The sequence below is a fragment of the Lissotriton vulgaris genome, chromosome 3_1, assembly GCF_964263255.1.
Source record: "Lissotriton vulgaris chromosome 3_1, aLisVul1.2, whole genome shotgun sequence".
NCBI lineage: Eukaryota > Metazoa > Chordata > Amphibia > Caudata > Salamandridae > Lissotriton > Lissotriton vulgaris.
The window spans coordinates 127,107,047-127,134,092 of NC_141689.1; positions in this window are offsets into that span (position 1 = coordinate 127,107,047).

The following is a 27,046-nucleotide window of genomic DNA, read 5'->3' on the forward strand; positions in this document are numbered from 1 at the left end:
TAGCCAAGATTCAAGCGAGCACCGGTCTTAAATGGCCTGACGCTCTACCCTTAGCACTCCTATCCACCAGAATGACTTTGCACTCCAGAGTGAAACTTAGTCCCTATGAAATAGTCTTCGGCCGTCCGGCCAACATATGGGGGGTGCCCAGACCCACCAGGTTTAGCAGATAGAGTACCCTGTTTTGCTTGACTACCTGTACGAATTGACGGCTAAATTGCGTGTTTTACACCAACAGGTCCATGACTCTCTGCCTCCGGTCTCTGAAGCTCCAGGACATCAAATCGATCCTGGATCCTGGGTGTTGGTGAAAAACTTTCAGCGAACAAAGAACGAACAGCCCAGGTGGACCGGCCCACACCTCGTCCTTCTTTCCACAAGATCAGCCGTTCATGTGGAGGGAAAGAAGAACTGGATCCACGGGATCCACTGCAAACGGATCCCTCTGCCTCTGCCCTATGACCGGTGGATCCAGGAGGGTGTCGCCGACTCAGAGACTGAATCTGTGCCACGATTTGTACCTTTCAGTGATGCTTGTGTAAAAGGAACAATTACTGAACAAGAGAGTGACCACATTTTGCAACCAGCTGTACCATCATCAGCCTGATTGGACACTACAGAACCTGAAGTCTTGTTTCAAGACCATACAATACTGGGAAGACAACGGTATAATCTGAGGCCAAGAAAAACAAACTAATAAAAGTGAACTAATAATTTTTTTTCCCCAAGTACTATTTTTGAAAGTGCAGCTCTCCCATCCGAGGAACTTGCTTTTTTTTTATTTTCGAACCGCCATCCGGTTCTGCTGCTGGGGCCGCGGTTGCCACAGTCTTTGGAGTGCAGCTGGAGACGGTTAGGTCGTCAGTTCTGGTTGGTCTAAGGGAGTTGCCCTAAACTGACAGAAGCACTCCTTAGCAGAATCAATCTCCCACCGCGGGCAGCAACTTAGAGGATGGAGTTTCCCAAGATGGAGAGACCTGCCAGATCAACGAACTTTGAAACGGGAATATGCACTGTGATGGCAAAAACACGATTTTTAATAATATGCATTTTCATGTTGTGTAGTATAATGATGTTCTTGATAGGCTATGCTTTATTCACCTTTCAAGTTTCATTTGCACGCACAACACAGCCCACACCTCCTCCTACTGTTTCCCGCACTCTTTTCACCCTCTACCTGAACACAAGTCTGCCAGAAGATTAGAATTTATAAATAACTCATTCGTCCAGCTCCTACACCAGCACCAGTCTGTAATGAACACGACAAATTGTTGGGTATGTGGACTTATGCCACACACGGCAGATAAGGGTATCCCGTATTTTGTCCTGCCATTTAGCTACTATGGTTCTTTGTGGGCTTTCAAACAATGTTCCTATTTGCCATAGAACCATATCCCCCACGTCCCACAGGAAGAAACTCGAGCAACAAGGCACTAGTGGCGGGAATCAGAAATATGAGTAGAGATGTCGACACGTATCAAACGATCCCCAAAGATGAATTTAAGGCGTACAGTAGATGGAACATAACTAAATATGGAATTTTCTTGAGTGAGAGCCAGCAAGCAAAGAAATCCTCCCCAATCTGGATAGAACCCCACCAAGGTCATCTATGTCTGCAGGGAAATGGCAAAAGCCCCAGAGCTCAGCTGTACCGAGACTTATGTCTTCTCGTCTCAGACATCTCCTTCATTCTTAGCAGCTAAGGGTACCTACTTCGTCTGCCATGATAGAGCATACACATGGTTGCCCCCTGACTTTTCGGGCACATGTTTCATCTCGTTTCTGTTGCCACCCACCTACACGGCCGGGGCAGATTACCATTGGACAAGGACAGTTAGGGGTGTCGTGAGTAAAGACGACACTGCGGAACAGGAGTTTGGAGATTTCGCAAAAGGTTTTCTGCCATTTTGGGGGCCTATGGTGAACAGCAGGAACATACGCCAATTGACGAGGGTAGTTGAACCCGCTGTGATTGAAACGGCTGGTGCCCTTAGTAACTTGACGGCAGAGCTCCAGTCGGACCGCCTTATGACTCTTCAGAACAGGGTTGCCCTAGATATGTCATACTTGCAGACCGTGGTGGGGTATGTAAAGTGATCCAATCGAGTTGCTGTGTTTTTTCATTCCAGATAACGCTCCAACAGTGTACCAGGCCATCTCCAAATTGCATAAGATTTCCAAATCTATTCATGTGGATAAAGGAGATTGGTCTTTTATGGGATGGTTCTGGGAACTGATATCCGGCTGGGGATGGAAAATTCTGATGGTCATTGGGATGGTCTTAGCCATTCTTTTCCTGTTCTGTCTGTGCGTGCAGTGTGCTCCTGCAATATGTGGCCTCTGTGCTACATCATGTGTAAGGAAGCCTGTGTCACAAGACGAACTAAGTACCAGAATGATGTTACAGCAACATCTCAATGACTTTAGGAATATAGACCTGGACTCTGATTAGCATGAGATTAGGTTAAATTGCCTATGTAAGGGCAAAAGGAGGGTTTTTAGTTCTGAAAAATTCTGAACTCGTGCAACAAACTTTGTCGTAGCATAACAATTTTTATATCAAAAGACCCATAATGGCTAGTACATTATGCACAAGCATTTTCGTCATAATCGAGTAACGATTTCACCTCGAAATCGTCATTTTCGTTTTTGAACCTTTGGGTTTCATTTTTTGTGAGTTGCCCTTCACATAGGCTTGTAACTGCAGCTGAATTCGATATCAAGGACACATACACCTTAATTGACTTTCCTGTGACCTGGCCAAGCTGGAACCATTGCCCCAGGCCAAACCTGTTCGGTCAGTTCCTCTCCCAGTGGCCGAACGAGATAGCATCAAAGCACAACAGGCCATAAATCGTTTACATTGCACACACACCCTGCCCAAATCTTGCTCACACCTAGCCCTGCTCTTTTCTCTTCTTTTCCTTTATGATGAGGAGGAGCCCGGTTTTATTGGGGGTACACCGATATCTGATGAAAATGTTGGGCCTTGCCGGGTAATTGATCACGAACTGGACACACTAAAATGTGGACTTGTCATCATGACTTTGCTTTTTCTTTGTAGTGAAAATATGTGAATAGCACACTGTAAATCTAAGAATGTTTGCACTGTAAATCTAAGAATGTTTGCCTGAAGCTCAATATTCTGTATAAAAAGAGAAGCCTGGCTTTGTACGTTTGAGCAGTCTCCTGAGAACATACATGCGCTTCATGCTGTTGTACTTCTAGGACACTTGTTACTTGGTTGCAGCCAATAAATTCGATCCTTGACTTTACCTAGAAGACTCGTGTTTCTGTGGTCTGAATCAGGAAAGTACTCGAGGTCTTTGGGTGTTGCCCCTGACACTGCTGGGTTACCGGATCAGTACCGGTTCTGAAAAACCCAGTACCGCAAGACGGCTGATAGCCAGAAACCGGTCCTAGGATGCTTGATTTCGGTCCAGGAAAGACATGGCTTGGCAGTTCGGGCTGGACTGTTCCCATGAGGCACAGGGTCAAGGCTGATTTGCATATGGCCATGTCTGCACTGGGGTGGTGTGGAGTGCAAATAAACGATGGATTTAGGCCCAGATCTCTGTACTGGGGGGAATGTATGACATTGTTCTGCATTCTGTCCATCAACTATTGTTTTGTACTCCCCGGGAGTAACCCGAATATAATGCAAATCAATGGTGTGAGGCCCATCTCGAAGCAAACTGGGGTGTAGTTCCGGGATTCAAGTGTGTGTCCTGTAGCAGAGCGACTGTGATGTGGAGTCTATCTAGTTAACCTAGGATCTGCCTTTTTATCCTAGGGTTATTCAGACCCCACACATTCCAAGATGTCACCTTCAATCTGTTAAGATCACATGTGTTATCCAACATTCCTTCTTCTCTTATAATCTTTACTTAAACTAGGTGAAAGCCGCTGCACTCCAAAGTATAAAACAGGTATTCAATGGGGTTAAATGAAGGTACAATTATTTATAGGGGCTCAGAGTGATCACCTCCTGGTTCATGAGGTGCTAGACAGTTATAACAAAGAGAACCTTACAACGAGTAAGGGCAGCCCCCGGGCACTCTTGATGCGCCGAAGCGCGTGCATGAATATATACAAGTACTTTAATTGTGATGAGAAAGATTATGATCTTTAATGAATAGATCATTGCGTCTTCAAAAGATATCACAGTTCGTCATATTATGTCATATGATTGTGATATTTAGCACATTAATGACAAAAATCCAATGGTCAGATAAATTCATACTCCGTAGTAAAATTATCCTCGATGCATTTCGTGCATTTGCACTTCTTCAGGGGCAATCTGTGTGTCAAAAGTGAAAAAGAAACTGATGTAGATTGCTGATAAAAAGGAGGTAAGAATACAGAAATTCATAGAGAGAAAATGCTATGATGTAGGCACCCGAATGGTTAAACATAACCTGGTATGTGCAAAAGAAAGGGAGGAAAATGACCAAGGTAAGTTACACAAATGTCCCATAAAGTGTAAAACCGGTGAAATAAAACGCAAGGTAATAAGGATGGTGATAGCAAAATTACAAGGCTCCACAGTACTGTGAAGAAAGTTAGCGGAAGGTGAAACATACGGAACACAAAAGGTTACGTGTAGTTAACACAGTTCAGAATGTGACGGTGACCCCAAAGGAACAGCACAAAAAATCGTAACGAAATAGAAAATGTGAGTTGCACGCAGTGTACATGGAAACGTACACACCATTTAGCCCAGACGGAAACTGAAAGTAAAGATATGATAAACTGTGCCAAAAGAGTCCAAACGTGCCTGGTGAGTGGCGCAAACACTTACATGCCACAGAGGAAAAAAGACGCGTCAACAGGGCAAGACCCGGTCTGTGTCAACAGCAGACCTGGTAGACGCCGAGCATGCGAACATGCTCCTTAAGAAAAGAAAGCTGAGTGTGAACATAGAAAGAGGCCCGCATTGAGGAGATAGTGAACTAGGGAACAACCCCGTAGTAGTGTTCAAAATGCACTTGAATAAAGTTGACAGCAAAAAATATTCAACAAGAAATAGCATGTAGCAATAGTACTTTATGGATAAGAGAGCAGAATAAGAAGATTGAAAAGAGTGTGGAGCCATGGAAAATGGTTCGAAAAGAAAAGCAAGAAGATGACAAGAAAACATGGGGGGAATACAATTATGAAAATCGAAGCAAAGTAGGGTGAATAAAGAGGAAAGGAAAGATAAGTAAATAATTAGGTGTGAATGAAATTAGATAAAAAAGAATAGATGAAAACAGAAAAAAGAAAATACTGGAACAAACCAGCTGACATGAAAACAGACAGTAGAGAGATCATACTAGAATAATCAATGAATCCCCCGATATATCATAGGTGACAACTAAATTCCAGTCTTTTGTTAAGTCCTTTAGGCTGAAGAGCTTGAAGACGGTGTATCCAGTATAATTCTCGTTGTAACAAATGTTTATTATTGTCCTTGTGAGTCAAGAAGTGAATTTTGCTGGGATTGTGAGCATTTTGAACAAAATGGGCTGCAACACAGGACTTCAAATTTTTTGTACGAATGTTACTACGGTGTTCCGTGAGTCTTGTTTTGATTTTTCGTTCAGACACATCATCGTCAGAGGATAAATCTCGTAAAGAATTCCCTAGAGGTAGACTGAGATAATACCCTTCATCTTCAGGTACCAAGATATCTGAGCAACCATCTACTTCTAAGGTTCCCAATGAACCCAGGAATACATCCAACACCAATATTGAATCTGAGTCTTTTTTAGAGGTTGGCCCCGTACCAACCGTAGATCAAGGAGTTCCCAACGGACACGCCACTTCGCTGCCACCAGCCAAATCGACCAGGAGCCACAGAATCTAGTCATTAACATTTCACAGATTCCTTTAACTACTATACAAGAAAAAGTACTTCAAAAGGGCATGCGTTTTGTACCTACATATCATACCAACGAATTGGATACCACAATATCGTTTTACAAATTCATGAGAACTCTACGGTTGAGACACTTTTTCAATAACATTTGTGTACCACAGAACACCCAAGAGGAAAGTACACTTATGGGCTTACGACCTACCAGTACCTTCATTCCTCCGACAAGTCACAAAGTTCTTGACATCTTTGAAACAGTTGTTTGCATCACTTCAGTAGTAGAAAATCCCCCCTCCACCCACACCGGCTTCCCCAACTTACCGGGCATTTGATCCCACGCACCCACAGTAATCCCATCACTTAACGATTACTTTCCCTCCTTAGTGGAAATTTGGGGGATCGCCCTCATAGGGAAATCCCTAGGGGCTCACGACTCACCCACTCTCCTCAATACTTGCACCCACCTGCTACTCCGCTGCGAAGACGGGCAGCCGTGGAGGGACGGAGGTAAGTGGCAGAGCAGGACATATTACAAACCATTAGTTATGTCAATACTTCACCATTGTAGGTCAGTTCTTCGCCAGTAAGATCGCCAGTGAGAGTCACAAATGTTCTGCAGTAAATTATGTGCCTCAATCTGGGTTCGATAGAGGAGATTCGGATCTGGAGCGCCCACGTGCTTCCGCTTCCCCGGATGCTGTACGATGGTTTTGTTTGAGGTAGTCCTCAGACTGCTGCAAGTTCTAAAAGTAGTGCTGTCTCAGATGATGTGTTATCTTCATTTTTGCCGGATACATCATGGCGTAGGGGATTTCCTGCGCCTAGAGCTTTTTCTTGACAGCAGCAAATTTTCTTCTGATGTCCTGTACTGATTGAGTAAAACCTGTGAAAAACACCAGTGTATTATTCTCATACTGAACTCAATTCTTTTCACGAGCCAGGCGTAGGACTGCATCTCTGTCATGATAGTTTTAAAAACTGACTATCACGGGACGTGGTGGTGCCCCCGGGGTTGGCGAGCCGCCAGGGATCTATGTGCCCTCTCCACCATGAGATGCGCCGAGAAGGAGTCCCTGTTAAACAGATTTGCAAACAGCTTCTCAATTAAGTCCTTCATACGGCCTGTATTGGTTGATTCTGCTAGGTCAAAAATGCGTACTTTGTTTCTCCTGGAGTGGGCCTTCAAGTCTTCGTTCTTGTCAGCAATGATCTTGAGCAGCCTATCCATCCGTGATATCCGACCCCTGCTTGCAGTGGCACTGTCCTCCAGGTCAGACACCCTGGTTTCTGCTTCTTTAAGGCGTTGCTCATGTTGATCCAATTTAGTAACCGCAGAGTCCATCCGCCTAACATTGTGTCTATTTTAGCATCTGTGGATGTGAGGCTTTGCTTCATGCCAAACAGGAGCTCTTTCCAGTCCTCCTCTGGAGTGTCTGTGGTATCAGAGTCTGTATGGTCCGTCGAGTTAGATCTGGGTGTTTTTCGCGCTTCAAACGTAATTTTAGTTTGTTTGGTGACAGTGTGCCCCATGATGTAGGCTGGCGGGCAGACCCGGAGTTTGGGGTGAGAACATACGAGGCACCGTCAGTGGTCAGGCGCTGAATAGTGTCTCAAGGCAGCCGAAAGCGGAACCCACCACCTGAAAGCCTTGGCAGAAAGTACCATCAGCGCAGTGCAAGGTAGCAATGGCCGTAGCCCTAGCCAGTGCACTCGGCGTCAGACCTCCACTGTGGCTCCCACTAAGTGTGTGCAAACAATGTCTGTGAAATGCTCGTACAAGAGCTTGTACTTGTAACAGTAAGAAGGGTCCAATGCAACAAGGGCCCCGCAGGGAGGCCCAGGATCGCATTAAGCAGCAAGGGGGCAGATGGATATCAAGTAATGAATCGTGAGGCACACTTCTTCAAAAGGGGGATTGTAGTTTCAAGTTCCCATTCGTGGGGAGCACCACTGATCAATATTTCAGTCCATATGACCCAAAACGGCCGCCTGTAAAATGGACGTAGCTCGTTGCTGGCAGAGTGCAGTAGCTATGTGCTGTTCTTGCTAGGGCGCCTGATGCAGGAAACAGTTAACTGGCGGGCTCGCAAGCATTACAGTATCTCAATTAGCGCTTAAGAATGGTTGCTCCTACCTCGGACCATAGGGCTTCCGCAAACTAAAATGGCGGTATTTCCTCGCAGCGGTAACTGCCGGGCAGATGTTGTGGTTAATAGATCAGGTTTGCAATGTATATGTTTAAATGGTGTGCAGGGTGTGCTCTCGGCACTCAGAAAGTCCAGACTTCACTCATCCCCAACTTCCCACTGACACCCGCGTCTGTGCTCAGCCATTGACCTCCTACTCTGGTACGTGGCTTGTCCCAATGGTGCAGAGTTTTTGCAAAAAGGCCCGTGTGGGGTACAAGTCGCGTTGCTGTGGCGCTTGTGATCTCTCGCCCCCAGGTGCTGTCTCTCACCTCGCAAAGCGTTGTTCATGTATCAGAGATGGTGAATTAAGGTAGGCCGCCGTTCGATCCTCCAGTGTCTGGGCCCATACAGCTGCGGCCTTTCCCGACTGCCGACTGACACCAGTTGCGGACCGCGGCAGCCTGCGCCCAGTTTCGGCGGTCGCTGCATCTGCTGCAATCAAGGCTAGTCGTGCAAAGATGGTATCACTGGCATCAGCAGTGAATCGGGTCTCTTGTGGTCAGGTCGGATGTTCGTAGTTGTGGCTTAGGATGGGGATGAAGGATATGTCCCCACTCGGCTGGGCTGGAGCCTCACAGCGCACTAGCGCCCTTACTTTTCTTGCTCCTTGGACAGCTAAGACAGGTACTGTTTTTCTGTAGTAAGGTCCAAATTCCTTTTTATCCACAATTTTCTCTTTGAATGGAACCCCAACTTTTGGGACCCAGACTGGCCTTGCCGGGACTGCTGATTCTTCCCCACTGGCGGTTGGTTTCAGGAGTACCTCTCTTTGTTTCAATCTTAGTTCATTCAGTTCCTATAAAAAAGCCAAGCCATATTTGATATCAAAGGGTTTGTTATCCGCCACTGTGCCTTCACATTCAAGATCAGGTACCCACATTCCTGTTCCAAAAAGGACCTCATATGGAGTGACCCCCCCAGAGAAGCTCTTGGCAAGTTATTGAGGGAACGTTGGACCCGATAAAGATGTTTTACCCAGCCATCTCCTGAGTCTTATACCCTAGCTGTTATAGAATGCTTTATGTCCTAGTTTTTCCACAACCAAATTTCCCCCGGGATAGTATGGAGAGGAGTACTGCAATGCTACACCAAGACTGGCCATGGCCTCTTTGTAAGCCCGAGAGCTAAACGCAGGGCCAAGGTCTGAATGTAGTGTGCCAACTACGTATGTGCTGATAAATAGTCGCAAATCTTTTATAACAGTTCGAGTGTCAGCTGAGTGCTGAGGCCACATCCATAGGAACCTTGAGCAGGAGTCCACTGCAACCATTATGTATTTATAATGGCCGTCTCTTTGCAAGGGACCAAAGTGATCCAGATTAACACAGGCTAATGGTTTGTCTGAAATTAACAAGGGTGTCAGTGGGGGACGTTTCACTGTGGAGACTTTCATCTGCTGGCAGATATCACAATCCAAGATATAGTTCTTGGTTTGTTTCCTAATGCCAGGCCACCAATAACATTGTTTTAGTAAACAAACAGGTGCAGAAACACCTGCATGTGCAGAGCCTATCCCCTCGGGTGCTGCTAGGATTAGCCCTAATCTATGTTCCATTTTTGGAATTACTCTTTCCCCCACTTCAGGGGTTCAAGAAAAAGGAACGTTGTTTGTATCAATTATATATGAGTACTTGAGTGGAAATTTTTGTGGAAGTTCTGCGCCAATGACTTTGGTTGAAGCATAGACAGCCAATGATATCTCACTGCCTATTATCATTTTTGAACGAGCTACGGAAGCCATGCGAACAACCCCATTTGCGACTTTATCAGCCAGTAAATTCCCTTCAACATGAATGCCATCACATTGATGACTCCAGTGTATGAATCACGTGAGTCTTTTGTAGTCCATTTCTCAACGGAACTACTTGTTCCCAAAGCAATTTGTGCTTGATTGTGCCACCTTTGAATCCATTTTGAACCCAATTCTGTAAGTATTCATTGAATGATCGAACACAGTAAAATTAATCACACTCTCTGAGCAAGGGGAATTCACGATCCATGCTTACCTGTGCCAGTATAAATGATTTTAATTCAGCTAGTTGAGTTGTACAGTCTACTAGAAACTGCGTTTTTGTGATCATGGGTTAGAATTTACTATTGCACATGCAACCTTTAACAATTGTGCACGCAGCACTGTAGGCTTGCTTGCTTTATGTTGCGGGTTGCACTGAGCCGTCAGTGTAAATTATAAATGCATATTGATCCAGAGGCAGGATTTCATTTGGCAGAGGACATTCTTGTTTTAATTGCAGGAATGCTTGTGTTTTTGAATTTGGATCAAATCTGTATTCAACATCCGTTGCAGCAAGAGAATGAACCCATTACATCCATCTTAGATGTAAAGCTTTTGCATTAGTAATGCTTGATTTCATAACAGCCTCAAAGGCTGGTACTGGAGTAACAACAATGATGTATTTCCCCTGAGCCAGTGCTCTTTCTCTTGCTACAGTGGTCTGTACTTCTGTCAGAATTTTTTCTGTTGAAGTGAAGGGCATTTCTGCTGTTGTGTATAAGTATGATTTGTATGCAATTGGTACAGTTTCGTTCATTAAATTTTAGACTTGGAATTATTCGGATCACCAAATTGAGTATGTTTACGTGTGTTTGTAAGTGATTAGTAGCTAACATGTTTACTTAAAGTGAGTGCAGGATTTCTGTCTGTTCCTGTGTCCAATGTTTTGCTGAGAAATCACGTTTATTAATTCGTAGAGGGCTTAACCTTTTCTGCGTAACCTAAATGTATGTTTTACCAAAATTCAGGAAACTTAGTATCGACTGTACGCTTTTCAGCGATTTTGGAGGTTGGAGTATATTTTTCAAAAAAATTTGTTGCCAGGAATTTGCCTTCACTTGAAAGCTCTTATCCTAAAAATAGGACATTTAGGTGGGCAATTTTCATTTTTTTAAAGTTGAATTAGTAGCCCTTAGAGGCGAAGCCCAATATTATGGTACTCACCCTGTTCAAGTGATTGTTTAAGTCATCATCTGTCAGATAAATATCATCGACACATTAAAATGCTTCATCATCATAAATCTGTATTAACTCTTTTACCCTTGCTGAATATATCCCCGGGCTGTACTTATACCCCTGGGGGATTCGACTAAATTGACTCTGAGTTCCCATTATTGAAAATTCCGTTAAGCACCTGCTTTTAGGAGCTATATTTTGACAGAAAAATAAGTTTGAGATATCTAATGCGGTATTGTATTTCTCCTCACAATGTTATTCATTAAAGCTGCACTATGGGCATTTTGCACTGAAAATGTTTTGGAACACAAGTTTAAATGTCTTTAGTCTAAAAGTAGACTATAAGTATTGACTGGTTTTGCTACAGGAGACAAAGGATTGTTCATTGAAGAGGTGCAAGTTTCAATCAATTCCTGGTATTGAAGTAGATCTAGGATTTCCTTGACCTGTTTTTTAGCTTCTTGTTTTTTTGGATACTGCCTCTGTACAGTCGGTTCACTTTTTAGTGGTATTATGTGGTGGGGTGAATGCCCCATTTCCTGGCATATGTGTATTTTAGGTGAATTGGAATGTTGTTGGAGAAGGCAGGCATAATTATGTCTTTACCATGTGGGCACTCCCTTACGAATACTAATCGCCAATCGTTTTCTGCTAGCAGGATATCATAAGCTCTTGATAGTCTTTCCCAAAAGAGCCATTTAATTTTTCTGGGCCTGTCTCCCTTCATCCGGAGTGTTATTTCATATAATTTGTGTGGAGCACTAACCCTTATATCAGCAGTCTCTACCGTGATGTACTCATTCAAGTTCACTATCTCCAAACATTACTTCAGCTTCTAGCGAGCTATTGGTATTTCTGCTGCACTGTCCAGCATCGCCTGTGCCCATTCCCCGTCAGTATCTATGTCCTTAGAATTCTCGGCATGTCTGATTTTTAGACTTACTACCTTCTTTTTGTTGAATTGAGGTTTGGATTTTATTTTCCTGAACGCGTTTTTTGTCTTTGGACTTTGTGCGTTCCTCCTTTTGTTCTGACTTTCCTCCTCGTTTGGATGTTTTTGATGAGACCTGAAAGGAATGACAGTAATGTGCATCAGTATCCTGATACCTGTCGGGCTTCTTCAAATTTTCCATATTCCTGAGGTTATACCTCTTTTCACAGGGCTCCTTTTGGGGAGACATACCTCGGGAATGAGATCTGTTCTTTTTAACATTTTGTTTGTAATTTTCCCACTTCTTTTTAGAAGAAGTAGGGCTCTGTTTTGCAGTGTCCTTTTCAGGGATTCCAAACAGCTGTGGATTAAGAGCTTTATCACCTAAGCTGTTTCTGTCTAATTCTGCATATGATGTTTCTATTATTCTGGGTATTTCTTGCTGTTGTTCTGTTAAATCAAACTACCTTAAGCACTGGCGAATCGCCACTGATGTTGCCTCCCCTTTAAGATTGGATAATATTCTGGTGGGTACCTGATGGATACCTGATTGAAATTGTTCCGTAATTTCATCCCTAAGCTATGCCCCATATTCATTTTAAATTTGTCTTAAGCCATCTGGTATCACTGCTAAGGATGGTATACCATGACATTTAGTATATATGGCAGCAAAGATTGCACCCCATGAGGTGCTCACCATTGGCAAACTGATTGTTAAAATTCTGTGTTTCTCATAAGGGCTAGTATTTGGGAATACGTCTTTGAGTTTTGTGATTTCCTGAGCTATCCAGGATGGAATTTGTTCATGTTTTGTTGGTATTTTACGCATGACTGTGTGTGGAGTAATTTTTAGTGTGATCTCCTGATAAGGAGTTTGAGTTGGTATTGCCAACGATGGCTGGACGTTTAATGTCCGCATGACATTTAGAACTAATTGCCTGTATATTTTTATTAACTCCTTGAGTTGAGTGAGTATTTCACCTTGTGTCATTGTTTCAATGTCAGGATGAAGTGTGTAGCTGGCTAGAATCGGCTCCTGGTCGACCTAGTGGACCAAGCCTGTTTCTATTTTGTATGCATTGTAGAGCGCCTGTAAGCTAGATATTAATTTCCTTGTAAGTGAGCAGAACCTCAATTTCCCCAAAAGTAGTATATTCTGCTGGTGCTTCATCTTCTTAGTAGAAGTGAAAATTGTGTTTTACTGCATTGGCTGTTGGGAATTTAGCCAAGAAATAGAACACCTCTGTTTGTGCCTCATGTGCCTCCAAAAGGAAGACTACTCTACCACCTCTGGCTGATAAGCCGTGTTTTATATGTTTGATAGTGATAACTTTCCTTATGTTAGGAGGAATGATTGCAACGTCCTCATCTGTTTCATCCATATTTGAAACTTGCATGTTTTGAGTTCTTGCCTGGCGTCTACAGGATTCATAGTCATTTTGTTTTTAGTACGGAATTAGTTTCAAGGAAACCAAGATAAGGTGCACAACATGTTGGAACACTACATCCTTCAATATTGATAAGAACCAACAGCTAATACATAGGATGTTTCCTACTCAGCTGTGGTGGACTTTGTCCCTACAAACTCCAAACGTCTTTGGAGTTTGTGAGTAGGGGTCTCTGAGAACAGCACAACTGAGTTACCCAGAATCTAATGTTTAAATAAATGCCTTACCAAACATTGGCAGTGCCATGTAGTGTAGTTCCTATTTCCCTAAATAGGCTCTGTGCTTTTGGATAACATACACTATAGGTTTGGCGTATGCTAACCTTGTTTACCATGTACCAGCTAGCTCACAGGGCCACTAGAAACTTCTTGAAGACAAGAAGGGAATAGCTTCTGGCAACCACATAACATGACAACCCTGATCCCTCAGAATCATGGAAACATGAGATAACGTTTCGCTCAGCCAATCGTGCCTGCTTAGTTTCTCAGAGTTACACAGAAATAACAGACGGGCGTTTCAATAAGTATTTATTGAACAGTCATTTTTCTCGTGTGAGAGATATGAGCTACTCCAATCGTATGACAGTATGCAATATATAAAATGCACAGTGTTACAAGCGCAAAGAAATGGTAGTGCTCTAGCATTGTTCACTACTTATGAAATGCATTTGCATACATAAAAACGTATTGCTAAAAGTACGATTACTCATGGAATGCTCCCTAACTTCTTCGACCCCAATTTGCCTAACCTAGGTGTAGGACAGGTTGTGAAGTAGGTGCGATATTCCCCTAGGATGGTATTCTATAGTATGCTATAGTTTGTTATGCCAAGAATCGCTCTAGGTTCTAGTTATATCCATACCTGAGAATGAGAGAGTTGTGAAATCTCTTTCCTGGTCTCGAATTCTAAAACCCTGCAAAGGAAGTTAGAATACTGCGAGCTGGAGTCTCTGCATTCAAGATGACAGCGCCTCTGGTCAGGGTGTCAGGCCGGGAAATACAGGCTCCTCTGGAATAGAGGTCTCCTCTGGTTTGCATGTGCAAAGGGTGGTATATTTAAACCCAGATGGTGCTATGGCTGGATTCCATTGACGTAATGTTGGACAGAGGAAGACATTAGAAATGAACCCTGGGGAATAATGGTTCATGCATATTTAATGAGTTTCTAAGAGAAGTCAATGAATCTGTACTGGGGAAAATCCCTAGAGCTTAAGGTTATTTTTCTAAGAACTTAGTTGTGACCTATGGGATGGACGGATGTAGGTGAATGACCATGCCTGTATTTGGAGTGCATGACTCATGCCTAAATATGGACAGAGAAAGTTATGCCAAAATAAAGGCAATGTGAATTGTGCCTATATAAGGGCATGTTTTAGTAAAGCCTAAATCAGGGCACATAATCGGGACGCAACAGAGTTGTCCCCTTCCCTTGAATTCCATTGTTTACGACTCCTCCCCATGCTCTGACATTCCTGTGTGGCAAAGCACTGCCCTACCAGCAGAGATGATTAACCGCAGGGGCTCTTTATCACCTCTTCAAAGAAGCCTGGCTAATACACTTAAATCTGACCAATCAGGACAGACCAATGGAAGGCTGGATCTTGTCTTATAAACAAGAACGTCTTACAACTTCTTGTCTGTACATTTTAGGAGATATTCAACAATATGATAATGTTGAGTTTATTAATACTTTTCAGGGAAGTCTTTGAATGGTATCTCTAGCCTTCTCCTATCAAGAGTTGTTAGTTAATAACTTCTTGACATGTTAACCTATGTGGCATGGGATTTGCAAATGGGAAGAATGACTTGGGCCATTTTTCCAGCACCAGGGCTTATAAAAACATACTTTATAAGTACCCTGCATATATCTTCTGCACCCCGCCCCTGGAACACCTGAGGAGACTTTAGGGGTTCTGAATATGCAAAACTATTGCAGATCCTCCCTCCACAGTGCTCCTAGCACCAAAGTCGATTTTGGGCAGCAGTTTATTACAAAGTAGGGAGTGCAATTTGCAATTTCACTTAACCCCATGAGATTCTATAAGGATCCTCCTTATAACTAAGCATGGGCGGAAAATCCGTTTCGCTCGCGGATTTTGCGGATTTTCGGTAAATTCGCAATCTGCGAGATTCGCGAATCTCCCGCAAAATCTGCAAATCCGCGAGCAGCGGATTTTATGGCTTGCTCGCACTGTTCGCGTGAGTTTGCGGCTTCCCAGTACAACTTCGCGCCCCGCGAATAAGCGCTAAATTGCAGAAATACGATCTTAGCAAAACTGAAACTACTTACCAGGTTCAAAAGTTCAGGCTCATCATTAGTAGCCATTTCCTGTAGTGCTTCCTGAGAGGCCCCTCCAGAGTTCAGTTGCCTACTTCCAACTATTATGTGACCCAGCTCTGAACCTCAGAATAGTTACACATATGCCACAAAGGTCCTGAATTACAGCTAAGGGAGACAAGCAGGAGCCAGGCTGGAAGTTCAAATCCATTAATCAGCCCCTAATTCATTATTGTCAGTTGAGGCAGGGCAGGTGTTGTAACTAATTTTGCAACAATGAAAGCACTTAGCAAGTGCAAAAGATCACTAATCAGGAAGCACTAAGGAAGCAGGTGCCAGCTAAAAAAATATTCTGTGACACATTAATTAGCCCCAAATTAATTCAGGTCACTTGAGGCAGGGAAGGTGTGCTTTGCAACAATAATGTACACTGACTGGACAACCAGAGGGTGCTGTGATGAAACAGAGGGTGGCATGGGTGGGCCAGAGGGTGGCATGAGTTGTCAGAGAGTGCCAGTGGTGACAGAGAGTGGCAGTGATGAAGAAGAGTGTCCCAAAAAGGCTGGACACGTAGAAACAACAAGTTCGCAAAACTTGCGACCCGACAGGTAAGTTCGCGTTTTGCGAAATTGTACAAAACCCTCACGAACTGGCAGAAACACGCGCGAACACAAAAAAAAAATCAGCAAATTCGCGAGAATTCGCGGATTTTGTGAATTGCGAGTTCGCAAATCCGCAAAATTCGCGAACGCGAGATTCGCAAAATTCGCCCATGCTTACTTATAACTACTTGGCCCCCTACCTCTGGGACACCTAGGGGAGACCCCGGGGGTACATAATATGCACAACCATTGTAAGTTATCCATTATTAAGTGCCCCAAACCCAAAAGTAGAATTTGGCACAATATTCTTTTTAAAAGCAGTCCTACAACACAGAGCCACTTTTAAACTGACCTTAGGCTTCAGTAGTGCACATATGCAAATGCAGAAAGGGCTTCAGGCCTCTTAACTACGATGACCTATTATATACTTGGGCCTTATGGGGTAGGTCATGCAAATCATAGGGGTACCCAAACACATAGTGTAACCAACGGTATGCAGGTGTTTTCAATGTATTCGAAGATTGTCTCTTTCCACATAGCAATGGCACTGGACCTGGCTAGGCAGAGCCCTGGGTCAGTCAGAGTCAGTTACCACCAGTACCAGTCAGCAAAAAGTTGGGGGGTGCCCAGGGCAAAGGATGACGTTCCAACAAAGACATTTTGGAGAAGTGCAGGGCCATCGGAATAAGATCATTTTCAATTTCTTTAGCAAAGCATGGCTAACGAGTACAATGAGGGTGCTAGCTGAGCTAGTATGCCTCCATTAATTTGGCAGAGCAATAGAGAGGGACTACATGCACTCCATAGTGCATAATGAGAGACACGATTTAACTACTCCAGGTGGTGGAGACATGTGCAGTAAAGCTGTGATTTTTTAATATCTGTTCAGAAATTCTTTTTTTAACTGTACACTTTGTTTTATCTAGAACTGTGATTCAAATCTGGTTGAATTGCAGGCACAAACCTGTTTGAATTTTAATTCAGAGCACCATCTTACACCACTGCCTCCACCTCAACACGGTCTAGTGGCTGCAGGGACCACAGCTGCTGCTCAGCAGGGCTGATTGGTGGGGAGGGGCGAAGGAGTGCATATGTGCCAGGCAGGAGTGGACAAAGTACTAGCGCACTGAAGATGCGCCTAAGACAAGCCCATCTGTATCTGTCCGCACCCGAATGGGACAAGTAGGCAGGACCCCTGGTCAAATTCAATCCTACTTGGAGGATGAGTTGCAGGCAGTAGAGCACAGGGATCACCCCCTGGAGAAGCAGGTAGAAGGCATTCTTTTAGCCGAGAATGTTCTTACTTCACAGGGGAGAGGAGAGAGTAGGCCACCCAGCCCCATATACCTAAGGGCATGGAGTGAGGAAACCTCATGGATTTAAGGGCAGTAGTACTCAACACACACTCCCCCCAGAAACATACAGCCAGATTCATCATAGTCCCGTTTTGCGAGTAGCGATTATTAAGGAATCGCTTTTAAGGACTTGCAAAACGGGATTCATGTAGGAATCGCTAAATAAATTGCGATTCCTACACATTCCTTATTTGCGATTAGCAAATTGCTACTCGCAAATAAGGAATAACTCGCCATTCATTCCTATGGGCCTAAAGGCCCATAGGAATGAATGGCGAGTTATTCCTTATTTGCGAGTAGCAATTTGCTAATCGCAAATAAGGATGCGATTTCAAGGGTGCAGGGGTGTCCAAAGGACACCCTGTAGCACCCCTGAAATGTGAATTCACACTGATGTTGTGCACACACATGTCCAAAGGACACGTGTGTGTGTAACATGCAACTTAGAAAAATGCATTTAAATGCATTTTTCTAAGTTTTCGCTATTTACCACGAGGTTTGACTTTGTGGTAAATAGCGGTCCTAAATTGCAAACTCACAATTTTTAAATGTTTCTTGAATAGCATTTAAGGAATCTCTAATTGAGATTCCTTAAATGCTAATCCTCGCAAATTTGCGAATTCTTTATTAGCGATTTTTGCATTTGGGATGATGAATCCCAAATGCAAAAATTGCACTCGCAAAGGGCCAGATTCTCAGAATCTGGCCCTTTTGCGAGCGCATTTCACTTGATGAATCTGGCTGATAGTTTAGAGATTTTCACTCTCTTTCAGGGAGAAGCTCCTGACATCCTAGCAGTCACAGAAACCTGCCTTGATGACGGCTCATGTCCAGATATTGTAGAAGCTAGGCATGAGCGGATTTTCCGGATTGGCAATCCGCGAATTTGCGGATTTGCGAATTTGCGGATTGCGAAAATCCGCAAAATCCGCGAATCCGCGCGGATTTATATATTTTTTTTTTTATGTTCGCACGGGTTTCTGCAAGTTCCCTTGGCTTTGCGGATCAGATCATCACGAGTCACATTCACAAGGCTTTGCAGCCTCTCCTGTCGCTTCTCCTAACTTGGCCCATTTAAACCCGGCACCAGGTGGCTAAAGGGGTCCCGGAAGGACTGAGCGACGAGCGGCTCTGGCACCTATTCAGCGCCCTCCATAGGTGAGCTCCGGCTTCCCACACACATAGGACTAGCCCACATTAACGAACAGCATGCGCGGCACAGGATATTCACAGGAAACGGAAGGGGGGCCTCCAAAGTAGATTTTTCAGATTAACATACCGACATCAGGGGAGGGAACCTGTCGGGAGTAGACAGGGAATACAAAATGCAGGGTGAGCAGTGTGAGAGTGGGTAAGGTGATCAGTGTGTGTGTGTAGGGTGACTAGTATGTGAGTGTGCAGGGTGAACAGTGTGTGAGTATACAGGGTGAGCAGTATGTGAGTATGCATGGTGAGCAGTGTGTGAGCATGCAGGGTGATCATTCTGTGAGTATGCAGGGTGATCAGCATGTGGGTGTCCAGGGCCAGCAGAATTGTGTGAGTGTAAGGGTGAGCAGTGTGTGAGTATGCAGGGTGAGCAGTATGTGAGTATGCAGGGCGAGCAGTGTGTGAGTATGCAGGGTGAGCAGTGTGTGAGTATGCAGGGTGAGCAGTGTGTGAGTTTGCAGGGCGAGTAGTGTGTGAGTGTGCAGGGTGAGCAGTGAGTGAGTATGCAGGGTGAGCAGAGTGTGGGTGTTTAGGGCCAGCAGTGTGTGAGTGTGCAGGGTGAGCATTGTGTGAGTATGCAGGGTGAGCAGAGTGTGAGTATGCAGGGTGAGATTTGTTTGAGTATGCAGGGTTATCAGTATGTGGGTATGCAGGGCGATCAGTATGTGGGTGTCCAGGGCCAGCAGTGTGTGAGTGTGCAGGGTGTGTGAGTATGCATGGTGATCAGTATGTAGGTGTGCAGAGTGAGCAGTGTGTGAGTATGCAGGGTGAGCAGTGTGTGAGTGCAGGGTGAGCAGTGTGTGAGTATTCAGGGTGAGTAGTGTGTGAGTATGCAGGGTTTTCAATATGTGAGTATGCAGGGGATCAGTATGTGGGTGTCCAGGGCCAGCAGTGTGTGAGTGTGCAGAGTGAGAAGTGTGTGAGTATTCAATCAATCAATCAAAGCATTTGTATAGCGCGCTACTCACCCGGAGGGTCTCAAGGTGCTGGGGAGGGGGGGGGGTGAGGGGGTCCGCTACTGCTCGAACAGCCAGGTCTTGAGTTGCTTCCTGAAGGAGAGGTGGTCTTGGTTCAGGCGGAGGTGGATGGGGAGGGAGTTCCACGTCTTGGCCGCCAGGCAGGAGAAGGATCTTCCTCCCGTTGTGGCTTTTCTGATGTGGGGAACGGCGGCGAGGGCGTGGCTGGTCGATCGTAGCTGGCGGGTGGGAGTATAGAAGGTCAGGCGGTCATTGAGGTATCTGGGGCCTTGGTTGTGGAGAGCTTTGTGTGCGTGGGTGAGGAGTCGGAATCTGATTCTCTTGCTGATGGGGAGCCAGTGCAGGTCTCTCAGGTGTCCGGAGATGTGGCTGTGTCGGGGGATGTCCAGGATGAGTCGTGCTGAGGCGTTCTGAATGCGCTGGAATCTTTTCTGAACTTTGGCTGTGGTTCCGGCGTAGAGGGAGTTACCGTAGTCCAGTCCGCTGGTGACGAGTGCCTGGGTGACCGTCTTCCTGGTTTCGGTGGGGATCCCCCGGAAGATCTTCCGTAGCACCCGTAGGATGTTGAAGCATGACGAGGAGACGGCGTTGACTTGTCTGGTCATCGAGAGGGAGGAGTCCAGGATGAAGCCCAGGTTGCGTGCGTGGTCCGTTGGTTTGGGTGCGCTGCCCAGGGCAGGGGGCCACCAGAGGAGGGTGATGATCCCAGGATGAGGACTTCCGTCTTATCCGAGTTCAGTTTCAGGCGGCTGTTCATCATCCACTCGGCTACATCTTTCATCCCTTCGTGTACGTTGGTTCTGGCGGTTGTGGGTCGTTGGTGAGGGAGAGGATCAGCTGGGTATCGTCAGCGTAGGAGATGATGTTAAGGTTGTGTTGGCGTGCGATGGCCGCCAGGGGGCTCATGTAGATGTTGAACAGCGTGGGGCTAAGCGATGATCCTTGTGGTACGCCGCAGATGACTTCGGTGGCCTCTGATCTGAACGGGGGGAGGCGGACTCTCTGGGTTCTTCCGGCGAGGAAGGAGATGATCCACTCCAGTGCCTTCTCCTGGATTCCAATGTTGCTGAGGCGCTGCACTAGGGTGCGGTGGTAGACCATGTCAAATGCTGCGGAGAGGTCTAGGAGGATTAGTGCCGCTGTTTCCCCGTTGTTGAGCAGGGCTCGGATGTCGTCGGTGGCTGCGATGAGGGCAGTCTCGGTGCTGTGATTTGCTCTGAAACCGGACTGCGAGTGGTCAAGGGAACCATTCGTCTCGAGGAAGGCGGCCATCTACCTGTTGACGGTCTTCTTGATGACTTTGGGAGGAAAAGGAAGGAGCGAGATGGGGCGGTAGTTTTTGAGGTCGGTGGGGGTCCGCTGATGGTTTCTTCAGTAGGGCACTGAGTTTGGCGTGCTACCAGCTCTCTGGGAAGGTAGAGGTGTCGAAGGAGGCGTTGATGATGTCCGGGAGATGGGGTGCGATGATGGAGTCGGCCTTGTTGTAGACGTGGTGAGGGCAGGGGTCGGTTGGTGATCCGGATGGGTGGAGTTCATCGTGCGGATGGTGTCTTCGGTGTTGATCGGGGTCCAGCGCGGAGGGTGGTGGTGGGGGGCGTTGGTGCGGTCGTAGGGTGCGTCGGCTGTGTGCTGATATTGTTGTGTATATCTGCGATCTTGCTGTGGAAGAACGAGGCGAGCGAGTTGCAGAGGTCTTGCGATGGGGTGATGTCGTTGTTTCCGGTACTAGGGTTCGAGAGCTCTTTGACAATGTTAAAGAGTTCCTTGCTGTTGTGGGCATTGTTGTCTAGTTGTTCCTTGAATGCGGTTTTCTTGGTGGCGTGGATCAGCTGTTGGTGTTTTCGAGTGGCGTGTTTGAGGGTGGTCATGTTGTCTGTTGTCGGGTCTCTGCGCCAGGCTTTCTCGAGGGCTTGGCAGTTAATCTTAGAGCTCTTGAGTTTGTCAGTGAACCAGGATGCTTTCTTGTTGCCAGGTCTGATGGGGGGGGTCTTCAGTGGAGCGAGGTCATCTGCGCAGTTGCTGATCCACCTGGTGAGGTTGTTGGCGGCTTGGTTGGGGTTTGCTCAGCTGGCGGGAGGGTTCTGGCTGAGGGATGTGGCAAGCTGGTCGATGGTGATCTTGTTCCAGCTTCTGTGGGGAACCTGTTGCGGGTGGTGGTGGAGCATGGTCCTTCTGAAGCTGAAGTGGACGCAGCTGTGGTCTGTCCAGTGGAATCCGGTGGCGTGGCTGAAGGAGATGTCCTTGCTGGAGGAGAAGACGGGGTCAAGCGTGCTGCCGGCGTAGTGGGTGGGGGTGGTCACCAGTTGCTTGAGTCCGAGGTTGGTGAGGTTGTCCAGCAGGGTGGTGGTGTTTCTGTCGTTGTTGTTCTCCAGGTGGAAGTTGAGGTCCCCTAGGAGGATGTAGTCAGCAGAGGAGAGGGCGTGCAGGCTGATGAAGTCGGCGATGTCTTCGCTGAATTGTGTACGTGGTCCCGGCGGTCTGTAGATGAGGGTGCCTCTGAGGGTGGTCTTGGGTTCGGTGTGTATCTGGAAGTGCAGGTGTGAGGGTGTCGTTGGTGTTGGTCGTGAAGCGGATGGTGTTCCTGTGGACGATGGGGATGCCTCCTCCTGTCTGGTTTACGCGGTCCCTCCGGGTGATCTTGTATCCGTCTTGGATGGCGATGGCGATGTCGGGCGTTGAGGAGGCGTTCATCCAGGTTTCCGTGAGGAAGGCGAAGTCTGAAGATGTGGAGTCGAGGAGGTTCCAGAGTTTGATGGCGTGTCTGTGGATGGAGCGGGTGTTGAGCAGGATGCACTTCAGGTCGTTGCTGCTGGTGCTCGGCTTGGCGGGTGCGGTGCAGGTCCGGATGCAGGAGAACTTGCAGGATTGGCAGGTGAAGGGTCCGTGGGCGCGTCCTGAGGTGGCTCGGTGGCAGCCTGGGATCCGGCCGGTGTTGAGTGCGTTGAGGGTGGCTACGTCGTAGGTCCGGCGGGTGGGCTGGCGCCTGCGTGGGCCAGGGGTCCTGGTGCTGGGCACGGGCCAGGCGCGGGCGGGCGCAGACGGGCTTGCCTTCGGCACGCCTTCGGCGCACCATTGGCGCACCCGCTGAGCGTACGTGCAGACTCTGCCATAAATGGAGATTGGGGGGTGGAGCGAGGGAGGAGCAGCTGGGAGGCGGGAGCGGGGTGGCAAGTCGGGAGGGGAGTGATGCGAAGTGTGAGGCTGAAGGAAACGGGGATGGGGCCGCGGGGGAGCAGCGGCAGGGAACGGGGAGCGGGGTGGAGCAGCGGGAGAACGGTGAGAGCAGAAAATACAATCAGGGGCATAACAGTGACAAACAGGGGCACAACAGCGGTAAAAAAACGGCGATAGCAGACAAACAGTCAGGGGCACAACAATGACGATCCGGGCACAACAGCGGGAGAAAATACAGAATGCTTGCACAATACAAGTAAGGCAGAAACAGTTACTGGCAGTGGCGGCAGTGGCGGCAGAGGCGGCAGAGGCGGCAGTGTCGGCGGCAAACGGGGACTGGGCACATGCAGGTGGGCCGCGCGGCGGGTGGAGCGACCAGCACAGACCAGGTCAGGTCAGGTGAGCAGAGTGTGAGTATGTAGGGTGAGCAGTGTTTAAGTATGCAGGGTGATCAGTATGTGACTATGCAGGGTGATCAGTATGTGACTATGCAGGATGATCAGTATGTGGGTGTCCAGGGTCAGCATTGTGTGAGTGTGCAGGGTGTGTGAGTATGCAGGGTGAGCAGTATGTGGGTGTCCAGGGCCAGCAGGGTGTAAGTGTGCAGGGTGAGCAGTGTGTAAGTATGTGCCAACTGCTTATGCCTCCCTAGTGGAGGCAAAACAAGGAGAAATAAATTCATTTCTTCTACCTTTTTCCTGGCCTGGGCGGTAAATTCTGTTCCGCCAGGTGAATTTGCAGAATTTGGGTAATTTTACGTTCCACGTATAATGTGAAATTGCCCAAAATTCTGCGTTCTGTGGCTTTGCAGAATTCTTTGCTTGTTCCCTTTCTCAAAATGTGTGTTTGCAAGATATTTCCCCTGAGCACGAAAACAACATTCGCAAACAGGAAAAAATCATTGCGAACAAGCAATTTTGCGTGTTCGTGAAATTTCTGTGTGCTCGCTGAGATTTTTCACTGTTTTCTGGAGCTTTGCATGGCACGACTACGCAAATTCCGCCCACCCCTACTTTTTTCGTCTTTTCATGTGTGCTGCATTCTGCAAGTACACATACAAAGAGGATAAAGCCTGCTAGGATTGTTGTTGTACAGGAATGTGGTCCTTTCTGCTTTGGCGGTAGGCTGCTGAAAAGAGACCAGCACTGGGGGAAAGGACAGGAATGGTTTATATTGGATAAATGTAATGCATCCTGCCCCTTCACTTTGACGTAGGGCAGTGCTGCAAGTTGGCATCAGGGAGTCCGCAGAAGTTCACCACTACACCCCCTTACTCCTCTACACTTAAGATAGTCATGAGCCCTTCCTGAAGTGGGCCTACCTGGGTGTAACAACATGTTCAACTGGCGCAGATGTCACAACATCTGTTCATGATGAGGGGTGCCCTGGAATATGTAGAATGCAAATTTACTGAGGTGATTACTTGCATATTATTTGATCATTCTAATAAATGAATGCGTTTTGGTATTTTTGTGAATAGTCTAGCCCAGCCCAATCAGAAGGTTGGTTAGCAGCATTTTGAGGTCATTAAGACAGCAGTGATAAGTGCAAGGAATCTGCTCCCTAGGTGTGCCCACTGGATATCTTTAGCACCAGAGCTCATGTGTATCTACTCAACAGAACTTGTGTGAATACAGTCCATTTTGCACATTTCCAGATTTGCTGGGCGCACCCAAATGGCCATAAATCGTTGTTTTTCTTTATGTCCTATCTTGATCCAGCCGTAACATTCAGTAAAGAAACTCTAAACAAAGGGACTTTTTGGGCAGGTGGGTCAATACAAAGCGAGACTTTCAAGGATCTTAAGTCTTTGAGTCACTCAACAAAGGATTAATTAAAGTATGCGTTAATAGGCTACATATCTACGCACTGTACATTACACAGGCAGCTGTGGATGTAGGGCTGGAAGAGTGTGTGTTAACCATGGGGGTGAGGACGTGAACTTCATTATTGTTATTTTTTGTGCAGTTGTAAAAAGCGCAAACTTGGCCCAAGGGCATCATAGCACTTTACATGAGAATTAGTAAGATTACAACACATGCACATGCTGCTTTTTTAAGCACCTTTTTTATGCACTAAGCGCATTTTCAGAGTCAGAAATGGTAAAAAGAAGTTTGTTAAAGAGTAGGCAGTAGTCCAGGGGATCACGGCCATATCACAAGTAAATAAAAGAACAGAGAACTGCTCTTTTTAAACACAGTTCTGTCTCCTTTAAAGAATACAGGCTGCATTAATAATATATTGCTGTATTAAAAAGACAATTGCAGGGATGGTGCTCTCCTGTCCACAACAGGCCACCATCCCTGTGATGGCCTCTAATCATTGTGAGTTGCAGTTTGCGACCTACCTCAATCATGAGGTAAATCACATTCCTACTCACTGCTCTTAGGAACAGCACATCTGGCCCCTACTTCCTCAGTGCCGAAGCTCTCGCCCTTCGGCCACCTCTTCATGAAGGATAGTCAGATTTGGGGGATGATGTACAATATGTAGACAGGAGATAATGTTACCAGAATTATTGTTAGTATTTGATAATGAACACATCATGTTTGCAGTGGCAGTGAGTATTTTATCTGTGCCATTATTCTTAAACACAGAAGAAGACAAGCAACACCCAGGAAAAGGCCTCTTTAGCTCCATCACATGTAAACCATCTTGTCAGGACAATTGAGGAAATAGAAAATTTTGCGTAGCCAATGTGTCCCCTGCATGTACCCCACGTTTAGTGTATGTTCATGTCACCCATGCACTTTCCCTCTCATGCCTGTAATAATAATGCCTCTGCATTTCCGTCCCATGTTAGAGTGTCAGTTACCAAGCCTTCCATGAAAGAAACGTTAATGAAAGTGCTGAGGCCTATGTTGCCCATGTATTTGCATGGTGCACGTTTAAAAGTCGAGATGAACCCGTTTTGTGGCTCAGCCGAGCCAGGACCTGAATTCAGGCTCCATGCCTCCAGACACTCTGAAAGCTGCAGGTCAGCTATGTATCCCTGAACTCTCGCATACTTTCTGCTCAGCCGAGAGGGGCCCAGTCCGGCCTGCCAAGACAGTATTTTGCTTACAGTTATCTGCTCTGCTCCACAGAAACACATCCCTGCCTAGCGAAGAAGGTAAACAGAACCCGTCCACAGAGATAGAGCCCAGCCTTTCTGTCTCCGTTTAAGTGATTTACAGAGCTCGCATCCATAGAAGGCCCATGGCCCCCACGCAATGCACGAAGAAATATATGCACACACTGGCTCTTAGTGATGAGCAACCTTTGCTCGAGCGACCTTTACTTCAGATAATACATCCTCCAAACTTAAGATACCAGATAATACCAGGCGTGCAGGTCGTCCTGACACTCAAGGCTTCTCTACTAGAACGAAAGTCAGCTCCCCCCAGCTTCCCCCAGTTACACGTCAATTGTACGTCATGACCAAGTGGCGCACACAAGTAGGGTAAAGGTTCCAGCTTACCACGCAGACCCCCTCCATGTATCCACCCACCTATGACTCACCTATGACTCCTCAAGTGAACGCCCACGTTTACGCCTTCTTACGCGCCCTTTTGCCCGCCCATGTGCTCTTATCTCTCTCTTTCGCTTGCTCCGACTTGAGCGCTCCGCCTTCTCTATGCCAGTTAATGTATGTTTAATGTATAAATAATGTACTCTGTGAATAAAGTTTAGAAGACCCTTCATGAACCTTAGTGGTGATGGAACCTGATTCTCCCTTAACTCGAGTTACTGAAATAAAGCCCTTTTGAATCGGACACCACGGACTCTGCCTCTCATTATATGCATGACCTTTTGTTTAAGTATAGAAATTCCGACAGGGTAATATTTTATTTACCACATAATCTGGCGCCCGAATAGGGACTAGTCCCCTTCCCCACGCGCCGGCGATGTAGGTCCAGCCCTTGCCCCCTTCTACAGCCGTGACGGACTTCCAAAGTGTACACGACAGCGGGACTTCCTGCTTACTCCCTCAGGCCCACGGAGGAGACGGACTGCGACCAGGCATCCACACGAGGCGGTGAGGATTGCGGATCATCCCAACCAGAGCCCAAGCCGTGAGAG